The sequence below is a fragment of the Heloderma suspectum genome, chromosome 3 (genome assembly GCF_057233095.1).
Source record: "Heloderma suspectum isolate Gila_16-S chromosome 3, 16-S_ref, whole genome shotgun sequence".
NCBI lineage: Eukaryota > Metazoa > Chordata > Lepidosauria > Squamata > Helodermatidae > Heloderma > Heloderma suspectum.
The window spans coordinates 129,297,107-129,309,396 of NC_139460.1; positions in this window are offsets into that span (position 1 = coordinate 129,297,107).

Below are 12,290 nucleotides of genomic sequence, written 5' to 3' on the forward strand. Positions count from 1 at the left end.
TTTTTTTAAGTGTGTTTATTAAAGTAACCTAAGATGATCTGAGATGGGTAGCTTCTGAACCATATATCTCACCTCACCGCCACGTTGTTCACTGGGCCTTTTCAGCCAAGCTGTAAAGCCACTTGTAAACTTTTAGGGAAGTTGGGGGATAGAAATTGGTTGCTGGCAGAGTGGTGACTAGGGACCCAGTCAGATCTCTTTTCCCAACATACTGAAAAGTAGGGATGGGAAAGAATTCTGTGCAGTTCACCTGTTGTAATAAACATGCCAAATTTGCACTTCCTGAATTAATATGCAAACTACAATGTCATTATCCTCAGGTATTTGCACTTCTCTGGATTTTGCAGTGCAGTTCTCCAAATCAAAAATGTGAATCAAAACGGTGTGAATTAGGGGAAAGTGTAAAGAAAAAAGTGCATATTAGGAGAAAGTGTACAAAAATACATATATTAAGAGCCACGTGTAGAAGAATTCCATACACCTTTCTGCTGATTTGGGGTAGTATCCCATAGGGCCCATAGGGCCCATGCATGGATGGCCAGCCCTGCTGGGCCCCAGTCCATGTGCGCCCAGCCCTGCCACCCCAGGCTCGCAAGTGGCCACGATATAGCACTTCCAGGGGCAAGCATCGATGCAAACGAAAATGCTGGGTTCTGGAAGGGGCAAATCACACCCCTTGCAGAAATGAATGTTTTTGTTCATGTCAGGGCTTGCACCAGAAGCACTATATCATGGCCACTTGTGGACCTGAGCTAGTGGGGCTGGGCATGTGGTGACCAAGGAGCAAAGGACTGGATGTGCCCAATCTCCTCTGATCTTGGAAGCTAAGCAGGGTCAGCCCTGGTTTGTACTTGGATGGGAGACTGCCTGGGAATCGGGCTTCCAGCATTGAGCAGGGGCTTGGACTTGATGGTCTTGTAGGCCCCTTCCAACCCTATGATTCTATGTCTATGTCTATGCCTGGGGTGGCTGGCCTCGCATGCACAGGCCCTACCGGATACTATGCTTTGTTTTTTTAATAGCAAACCTCTGCAGACACAAGGAAGAATGAACAGAAGGCTGGAAAGATGGGATGCTGAGAGAAACTGAACACATTTTCCCACCCCCACTTAAGATTTCCACTGCTCTGTTAATTCAGTAGGTGGAGGCAGCTACTAATTTGTTGGCATATTTTAGGGTAGGTTTCATCCCAGTGTTGGAGCCAGGGCACTAACAATGCAATCCTATGCACATCTACTCAGACATAAGTCCTACTGAGTTCAATGGAATTGAGGTGGAAAGAAAGGGGCATAAATAGAAGGAGGGAATAAATATATTGTGTCTGGTGATTCCAGCTGGACATGTGGTATGGGGCAAATGCCATGCCATAGGGGAAGGGGGCACCCCTGGGGGCAGCATGGGTGGGAGGAGCTAGGCCAGGACAGCATGGTATGTATCTAATGCCAAGTTTGCCTTCCAAGTACATCAAGTTGGCCTTGGCTCTTTCCACCTCTGCCACACTATGCACTCTACCACAGGCTTCCCTATCCTCCAGGAAGCAACAATATTTTTAGCCAATGATAATTCTCATCCCCATGTTGCAAAAATCTCCACTTGCTGATTTCCATTTGTCTAAGTGAGGCTAGAGGCACAGGAGCAGGCCAGGCCCTTGTTCCTGGCCAGTTGGCAACCCAAAGCAGTGTTGGTATCAGGGTAGCGGATTCAGCCCTACCCCCTCCTGCTGTAGCTAAAAAATGAAAGTATAATAAAGGAACTGCTACCTCGCAGGAAAATAAAAAAGGTGGCAATTAAGTATATGTAACTAATTTTGAATTGATCTGTTGAAGTCGTTTGAAGCAGTAAGAGCTCCCATGCATCTGCAGAAGCCAAAAAAGGATGATTTATCAAGCACTAAGAATAACAAGCATGTTTACAAGCCTGCTATTATGTTTTAACTGCCAATTTCTCTTCTCCAACTAAAGCAGTTTACTTTTACTATTATCTGAGCTAATTGGAGCTGTCTTTGGGGGGCACTGAGTACAGAGCAGGCTTCTCAGGGAATGACATTCACTTTCTGGCAATCCCAGCCTTGAGATATTATTTTCACACCTGAGACGAAAAATCAAAATGACTCCTTTGCACCCCTCCCCTTGTTTTCCACAGGCATCCTCTCACTTTGCCTTAATTTCTCTCCACACAGATGTGTTCCCTGTGTCAAGATAAAGGCCTCTCTCCTGCAGGATGTAGCTGGATTATAATCCCCTCTGCTGTCATCTCGGAGCTGGCTCTACACCACTCTCTTCTTCCTACAGAGTTCCACTGGGATGGATGGGGATTGGGTAAAGCAGGGTACTGCACCTCTTTCAGAGAGACCACATTCCAGGGGTGGGCCAGGGCCAGGGCAAAGGCAAAGGGGCAGGACCAAAATTCAAAAAAAGCCAGTGTATTTTAGCTGATAGCTCTTTCTGCTAGTAGTAACTGAGGCTCAGGAGAAGCATTTGAACCTTTTTGAATGGGGAGAAAACTGTGCAAATGCCAGGAAGCCACTAAACAATCAGGTGGGAGTCAAGCAGGAGGAAGGGGGCAGTCAGGGAAAAGAGGATGGGACTACAGCAAGTGGACATGGGCATCCGGGGAACTCCAAATGCTGTGCCCCGCATTGGCTGCTGCAGACTCAGTGAAGGGGCTCACCACAAAGCAAGGCAATTGAAATGGGCAAATGTTTGAGCACGCAGGTTTCAGTCCAGTGGGGTTCAGGCTAAGGCAGGAGTGGTCAAGATAACAGGTGAAGGTCAAAGCATAGGCAATCAGTCAGATACAGTGCAAAGCCCAGAAGCAGAGTAAAGCAGGACTTCAAGGTTAGTGGCACAGAGGTTCAATCGTAAGGCAAGGTCAGGCTACCAGGCAGTAGACAGTGTTTCCAGCACTAGCTAGGCTTTTATCACCAGAGCTTGCTGAGCCCCACCCAGGCTCAGCTGCAGTACATTAGGGCTCTCTGTCCAGAGCCCCAGTCATGAGGAGTCACTTTCTCCTGAGGAGTCCTTTTCTGCAGCAGGCACTTTGCCTGTCCATGATCTGAGCCTGTACCTTCAAGCACCGGCATTCTTGGGGGCTGGGTAGTGGCTCAGTATCTTCCCCGACTCAGAAACTTTCCACCTTTCAAGGGGGGTGATCTGAAGTCCTCTCCCCCAGGACCTTCTGGTTCAGCCCCAGTATCCCCTGAAGCATCTTGTTCCACCGGGACATTTGGCTCATAAGGCCCCAGATTGTCATCTGAGGAAGATTTCTCCAGAGGGGGCATAAAAGGCTATATGTGACCCCCAGGAAGCCAGATTTGGCCCCCAGCCACTTTCTGTCTGTCTCCCGTTTCTCACTACAGGCAGCTCCCTAACAGTGCAGCAGCTGAGACCAGTCCTACCCATTCCCAAATCCAAATGCCGTACACAAGGGGAGGCCTGCCTGGCACATGACTAGCAGCAGTGACCAGAGCACTTCCAGCTGTTCCCCTTTGGGCTTGCCAAAGGAGTTGTTCCAGACAGGCTGCTGCTGCTGCTGCTGCTCTGCTTGTCCCATGACAGACAATTCTGCAACAGGGGGCAAATAATGCAGCCACCTTGCTGAAGCTAAGCTTGTCTGAGTCTGGTCAGCACTTGGGCAGGAGACTGCCTGGGAACTCTAGGTGTGCTGCCTTGAGCTCCATGATGGCAGAAAGGTGGGTTATAAATGTACCAAAGAAAGAAAGAAGATGGATCCATGAGAGACATTACATCTGCTACTCTGCTTTCTGTCAAGCCACCGTCAACGGCACACAAGTCCTGCTGGGGTGACTGGTGGGAATCCCATATATGCGTCTTTTTACTTTCAGGATTTACCCTATCTCTGGTGGTATTCAATAAAGACTCTCACATTGCTATATGTGTATGAGTTTTTTCTCTCTCTCTTGAAGGCGTAGCCACACAAGAAGGTCTGTGCGTCCTCTCTACAGGCCTCCTCCCAAGTGAGCTCCCTGGCTGCTGTGTTATACCGCCTTCCTTCCTCCCCTTTGCATGTTGTGGTCACAACATGTCAGTGCTTGAAGGGGAATGGAACCTCTGTGTCCAGCTATGCTAGTGTCTTCCTGTCTGTGGTTCATATAAGGGATGGTGCTGTGGTATCATTGTGTCTGGCAGTTCCTCTGTTGTAGGTGGAGTTATATTTTCCTGACACCATGAATGGATTAGCTCCACCCATGACTGGCTGTAACATCTCCACAACATCTCCATCACCACCATGCTGACTTGTAATTGGTGGGCACTAGCAGTGTTGCCATGGATGCAGGGGGTGTACAGGCTGTCATCACCACTCCATTCTGTGCTCTTTGGATCAGTGTGTTTTCCCCCTTCTCTTCTGGGCTGTTTGAGTGTAAGATATGGGCAGACACTGTGCTTACATTTCTCCCAGCATGACTGGAATATAGGACTGTTCTGCCCAAGTCCAATCCTGTGAGGTTTCTGTACTGCCTCAAGATGGACAGTAAAGATATTGTTGATCTTAAACAGAACTGAGCCTAAAAGGGAAAAGACCTTATTACCTCCTTTTTTCCAGCTGCTGTAGGTGTGACATAAATTATATCAACAAATGAGATGTCTGCCAAACTTTGGAAACGTGTATGGAAAAATGGCCCCCGCCAGCCCCGGTTTTCCTTCCCAGCTTGCTTTGTTCCACCTGTCATGTTTTTCTCTCCTGCTTCCTTCCTCTCTCCATCCCTTGAGGAGCTCATCTGCTGCTTCAGCTTCATCAGTACCTTTTCCTCAGCAGCCTCCAGCTTCTCAGTTTGGTTCAGATGTAGCCTCCTGTGGCCATTTTAGAGAAATGCCAACGTAATAAATTGTGGAGTTCCTTGAAATCTATTTTCTACCTTTAGCCTGTAATTTTGAAAGCTGCAAATTGGGGAGAAGGAAATGGGAACAAGATTGCTCTGCTCCATGTTGCACTTTGGGCTTTGAGTTCCATGTGGAAGGTAGGTATGGACAAATCTGTACCTGTTACTTTCTCCTGCATTCATTTTTTTTAGATCTCAAGTTCTTTCCATCCCATTAATGAAGAAATGTGCAAATGTCGGTAAATTATCAGAAAGAAAGAAAGAAAGAAAGAAAGAAAGAAAGAAAGAAAGAAAGAAAGATTGATTCTCACCCATCTATTCTTCTGAGGCCAAATTCAGTAGGCACAGCTATTCCCAGCATGGAGAGGGACATGTTAGGGATGTACGGATTCCCCACCTTCCGTTCCGGTGGAGAATCTGCCCAGGGGGGAGGCAATCCATTCCTCCCCCCCCCCAGAAACCTCTGGAATGGCTCCACTCTGCAAGGATTCCACGAAGCCACACTTCGGCTCCGTACTGCTCCATACCTCTGCTCCAACAGGATTCTGGCCGGCATGGCACTCCAGCTCCTGAGCGCTGGTGATAAGGTAATGGCAGCTGCCATTACCATATCGCTAGGAGGAATATGGCCGCAAATGGTGTAGTGGACGCCACTTGCAGCCGTAAAGCACTGAGTTTAATCTAAACGCAGCCGTAAATGGCTGCAATTAGGTTAAACTCAGCGCTTTACGGCTGCAAGTGGCATCCACTATGCCATTTGCAGCCATATTCCTCCCAGCGGTATGGTAACGGTGGCTGCCATTACGGTATCACCAGCGCTCTGGAGCCGGAGTGCCATTCCGGCAAGAATCCTCCTGGAGCGGAGGTAAGTGGAGCCATTCCGCCACAGATTCCGGAGGCCGGATTCTAAAGAATCTGGTCTCATTTGAGTCCATGGCAGATTTCTCTGACATCCCTAGTTGTACCTGCCTGCCATATAGCAATTAAAGATGAGAAGCCTGTCAGATAAAAAGAGGTAGCAACCTCAATTCAACATCACAAACATGGCTACACACACAGGCATTCAGACCCAGACTTTTAAGAGCTAAGCACTCAAAGCCCTGGGCCTGGATGAATGAATCTGTTGGTTTCAGTTTCTGTTGCATTAAAAGAAATATCAAGACCTTTATGAAAAAACTGTATTTTGGTAAGTTCTTATCAAAAAATGAACTGAGCAAAATTCTAACCCACCCCTACTGAAAGGTCACAGGAGTCCCAAACCCATTCCATTATCTTCCTGTCCCTCTCAGCTTTCTGACAACACATGTTCTGCCCAGGTCAACGAAGACGTTCTGAAAGAGTAGGTTGGTAGATATACTCTCACCCACAGACAACTGGAACATATTCTAGAACAGGGGTGGACAGAAGGTAGTCCAGGATCTCCTGGTAGATCTTTGGGTGATTTGCAGTAGATTGGCAAGGATTTCTGACTCCCGATTGTTTAAAACAACAGCAGCAAACAAAAAGGGTTCCTCTATGCCTGCAATGAAGAGGGCATGGGGAGGAAACCAGGAGTGGATTTGGGGGTGGAAAAGTAGTGAGCTCTGTTCTGGTGCTGCAAACAAAGTCCTCTTTGAATATATGCTCAGAGATACCCTGTTCCTTAATTCTACATCTGGCCCCTAAGCCACTATTTTTCATTTGGGTCCAGCTGGTGTATCTTGGGGTTCTAGCAAAAAAAAAAAAAGGGCGCAGAACATGGGGGCCAAATCTGAGGTCCTCACATGGCCACACCCTTTCCCCTGGCTCAAACCCCTTTGCCCTGACCAGTTTGGTGCTGAGCTACAACCCCCATCATCCCTCACCATTGACCAGGCTGGGTGAAGCTATTTGGAATTGGAGTCCAAAAACACCTAAAGGGCCACAGGTTCCCCCAACCCTGCAGTGTATTACGCCGCTGCTGTTCAGTCCATCTTCGAATGCAGTACATTCACAGAAGTTTAACGTGGTTTAGTGATTATACTACATTGTATTATCTATCCATTTCTCCTCCATAGGAAGACCTGCATACATCAGATTTAGGGGATAATTATATTCATTAGATTAATGGAAGAAAGCAGAAGTGCTCCTCCTACTCAGTATTCCTATAAATTATAAATAACATTCAATTTGCTATAACTCCTTGGAAGAGACAGTGCCCTTAATCTTCAAATGGATTTCAAGTTTGAGTTTTCATTAATCAAAAGGGGGGGGGCAGATTCTTTCCAGTGTATTTCATAGTTTAGCAAGAAATAGCAAAGGTGACAGCAAGTCTTGGGAAGCCCACAGAAAGCACCTGAGGATTACTCTAGAGAACTTTCTGTAAAGTAATAATATTCTGTGTCAAGAACAGCCTTAAGCCAATGGTTCACATCTCATTATTTTAGAAGAGAGGCAGCCTGTAGTAGTTGTACCCTGGGATTCAAATATGAGGGCAAAACAAAGTTCTCCTTCAGTTTTGTGACATGGAGCTAAACTCTCTGAGCTAACATATTCTGGTTCAGGAAGCTGTAAAGCAGGCAACACAGCTGGAGTCATGACAACACCGGTGTTCAGACTATCACCCCACCCCAACAGCTTTGGCTTCCTCTTGCTGAAGTCACCACAGATTCATGGAGATAAACACTGGAATTAAGGCTGTTAAACCTAAGGATATTAGACAGGAGGTGGACATCTCTGGGAAGAGTAGAAAGGCATAGAGCAGCATCCAGGAGCTTGAAGTTAAAATATGCTGGCTATTGCACTCATGACCTAATTGTGTTTTTCTCACAGGAAGCTGGTTGGCTACTCTGTGAACAGAATGCTGGACATGATGGTCCCCTTGGTCTTGATCCAGCAGGGCTCTTCTTGCATTTCTGATGTCTTGAAGTTGAGATGTGTCAGGCCCCAAATGTCTGAAGCAGTTGGTTTGACTCCAGAACCTAGTACCACTTCTATTACAGCAGGACACTGCACAAGACTGGAGTATGGATATGAAAATATGGAAAACTCTTTGAGGTTCTTATATTTCCATCCCGAAGCTCATTCCAGCTTGTGTCCATATCGTATTGTGCGCTTTGGGGGTCTACATGAACATTGATGCATATATTCATAGGCATTTTTCCAAATGTATTCATGGATTGTGCACATTTTTTAATTGCATGCATTTTTTTCACATTGACTAGAATGTGTTTGTGAACAGTTTTTCAAATGGGTGCATTTTTCATGCACATTCTTCAAACGTACACCTTTTTAACACATTTGTTCTTGCGTAAATTGCATCTTAAGCTTGGAAATGTACAGACTTCAGACATTGGAGCTGGCATTCAGGACCGTGCTTGGTTCCAGGAGATGTGAATTGGGTAAAGTCTGTCAAAAATGAACCGATACAGATTTTTCATCCATCCCTAAACCAAGGGCGAGAGCTAAGCAGAGTTGCCTCTAATGGATAAATCAGGCATATAGGAATGAAACCAAGAGTGTGCTGTAATTCATGAAGGCTAGTCCTCAAGATCCTCTTGTCCCTGTCTGACAGTGTAATCCTCTGTATACATAACTCAGAAGTAAATCCCATGGAATTTGTTATGTATCCTCGGGGGGGGGGGGTACTGTGGCTTAGTTATTGTTTCGAACCTTGGCAGCTCCTGTAGAGCTGGGAGTAGGAACAGTGGGTGGAGCTTGTGCTGAGTTGTCTCTTCTGTGTGTGCTGAATAAAGAACCGTTGTGTCTGAGGCCCGCTGATTCTTGCAGTCAGTCCTACTACCAATAAAACATTTTTTGGCCACGAAGGTGGGACAGGCAGCAAGGACTGTGAATCCATTTACACAGCTAACTGGTAAGCAGTCAGCTAGACCCACTTAAGAACTTGAGAAACTCCTGTGTTTTAAAAAAGAGAGAATTAAAATCAAAATGGCTGCTCTTGGACATATCGAAGAGTTTGATGTGAGTCAACCTGCTTCCTGGGATTCTTATGCAGAGCGGCTTTCATTCTATCTTGAAGCAAATAAGATAGCCAATGCTGAGCAAAAGTGAGCTGTGCTCTTAATGGTTTGTGGGCCACAGACATTTGCCATAATAAGATCCCTCACTGGTCCTGCCTCACCCAAAACTAACACTATGATGAACTTTTAGGATTACTGAAGATACATTTCTCACCAATCCTCCAGTTATTGTGCAGAGGTTTAAATTTCACAAATGAATGCAGCAACCTAGAGAGGGCATTGCCACTTATATTGCAGAACTGTGTCATCTTTCTCAACACTGAAACGTTGGGGATTTTCTAGAGGATATGTTGAGAGATCGCCTCGTCTGTGGGGTTTATGATGAGGCACTACAACAATGCCTCCTGTCTGAGCCAAACTTGACATTTGCAATGGCTCAAGAAAAGGCATTAGCCAGTGAGACTGCATCACTATACGTCACAGAACTCAAGGGAGATGCAGATGATGGAAATGCCCATATGTGCCTGCCCGGACCTTAAGATCATCATCAGCGGCCCTTCTCCATGAGCCTCTGCCAAAGGAAGTGAGGCAGGTAGCTACTAGGAGGAGGGCGTTTTCTGCTGTGGCACCCCGGCTCTGGAATGAGCTCCCTAGCACCTAGCACCTACATTGAATTCTTTCCGGCGCCAGATGAAGACCTTTTTATTTTCCCAGGCATTTTAGCATTTCAGCTTTCTAGACTTTTAGCTTTGCTGTTTTAAATCTGTATTTTAAATCACTGCACCACTGCTAGGTTTTATTCTGGTTTTAGTCTGGTTGTATTGTTATACTGTGGTTTTAATGTTTTATATATTTTATATTGTTTTATTGTGTGCTCTTTGGTTTTAATTTTTGTGAACCACCCAGAGAGCTTCGGCTATTGGGTGGCACAGAAATGAAATGAATGAATGAATGAATGAATGAATGAATGAATGAATGAATGCCATCCGGAGCAAGCAGGCTGAGAATTCTGGGCAGCAAGGTCAACAGAAACACAAGAAATGCACCCTCCATAAAATCTGCAGATAGGCCCTGGCTTACCTATTCCTGCTCAGGCAGTCTCTGTGCAGACTCTGTGCAGATTCAAGGATGCTGAGTGCAAGTTCTGCAAGAAGAAGGGTCACTTTGAGCGCGTCTGCCATTCAAAATGTGTCAGCACAAGGCCAAGGAACTATAACAAGGAGTCACTCCACCTAGCGTTTCATGGGGTTGATTATCCACAGGGTGATGAAATTCAACAGCTGTATCACACTCAGAAGGTCTCTGGCAAGGAACCTCATGATTCTGTGTTGTATGCAACAGTATTAATGGCTGGAAGTGCAAAATGGAAGTGGATTTGGGCTCTGGGGTATCCATTATTAACAGAGACACCTTTAAGCACATATTTTCCTGGACCCTTGCTCCAACCTTGTCAAGTCCATCATGCATGCTGCGTGATTACAATGCAAAGAAGGTTGATATCGTTGGATGCTGCACTGTAGATGTACGGTATTGGCTCCTTCCAAGGGAAGCTTCCACTTCTAATTGTGGAGGGGCAGAGGAAAAACCTCTTGGGGAGAAACTGGTTCTTCTCAATAGGGATTAGCATTCAAGGAATTCACACCCTTACTACAGGTCAGCTTGAAGCAATTGTTAATAATTTCCAAGGGTATTTTCTGAAGAATTGGGAGAATACAAAGGAAAGCCAGTGTCACTCCATCTGGATCTATCTATTGCACCAATTTGCATGAAAGCCAGGAATGTGCCTTTTGCATTGCAGGAAAAAATTGAAGAAGAGCTTGAGCGTCTCATCAAGCAAGGTGTGCTAGAACCAGTTACACAGACCCAGTGGGCTACATCCATTGTGCCGGTATTAAAGCCTAATGGGAAGGTGAGACTGTGTGGGGATTGCAAGTGCACTGTGAATAAGGCACTTAAGCAGCATCCATACCTGGTGCCTGCTGTCAATCAACTCCTTGCTGTTCTTGGTGAAGGAAAGGTCTTTGCAAAACTTGACCTGGCCCAAGCATATCAACAGTTGGTCATCAATGATTCTACAGCAGATGCCCAAACAATAATCACTCATCAAGGGGCATTCCAAGTAAAGCATCTGCAATTTGGAATTTCTGTGGCCTCTGGACTGTTGTTCCAGCAATTCATGGAAACCCTACTTTCTGAAATTCCAGGTGCTGAACTATATTTTGATGATGTCCTGCTTATGGGATCAACAGAGGAAGAGCTTACTGAATGACTACAAGAAGTCCTACATCATTTTGACACATCCAGCATTCATGTAAAAAAGAAGAAATGTGAAACTGGAACCCCCAGCATAACATTTTTCGGCTATCGTATTCAATTGATGCTTCTGGGATTCACCCCACTAACGAAAAAAATATGTGCAATTCATGATGCACCTGCTCCAAAAACAAAGCAGGAACATCAAGCCTTCTTGGGACTTCTCAATTTCTATCAGGTGTTTCTTCCACAAAAGGCTACCATTGCTGAGGCACTGCATCACTTGCTGGGTAAAGGAGTTCCATGGAAATGGACCAGCCAGCACGAGAATGCTTTCCAGAAAGTCAAACACTTGTTGAGTTCATATTCTGTGCTTGTACATTATGATGACCCACCCCCCAATCCTTCCAACTGATGCTTTTTCTTATGGGGTTGATGCTGTGCTAAGTCACAAATTTCCAGATGGTACAGAAGCACCAATTGTTTATTATTCAAGGACTATGTCATCCACCAAGAGGAACTTTGCACAAATTGTCAGAGAAGCCTTGGCTGTTATTGCAGGAGTCCAAAAGTTCCACAACTATCTCTGTGGCCATGCTCTTGAAATATGCATGGACCACAAGCCTCTTCTAGGAATCTTCTCTCCTGGCATGCAGCATTGGAGCATTCGGCTTCATGCTTATGGTTATATTCTTGTTTACAAACCAGGAAAGGCAATAGCTAATGCTGATGGATTGAGTCAGGTACCACTTCAAATTCCAGATTTTGTTGTACCTCCTCCACTGGAAGTCTTGATGCTAGAAGCCCTTCCTGACCCACCTCTTCAGGCTGATCAAATTGCTAGGTTGTCTGCTCAAGATCCTGTACTGGTTCGTGTTTTAAACTGGGTATGGAGGGGATGGCCAGATGAGGAACTGCTAGAGGAATTTAAGCCATCCAAACGCCATCAGCATGAGATGTCTGCCCATAAGGGATGCTTGCTATGGGGAAACCGTGTTGTTATTCCAGATAAGGGCCATCAAACCATATTGACAACGCTGCATGCAGCTCATCCAGGGATCGCTTGCATGAAAGCATTGGCCAGGAGCTATGTCTGATGGCCTGGTATTGACTCAGATAGTGAAGAAACTGTAAATGAGTGCAGTACTTGTCAAGCAGGGCACCTGTCTTTCCATGGGAAGTGACCAAGAAGCCTTGGTCAAGCATCCATCTGGATTTTGCAGGACCATTTCAAGGAAAACACATCTTGGTTGTGGTAG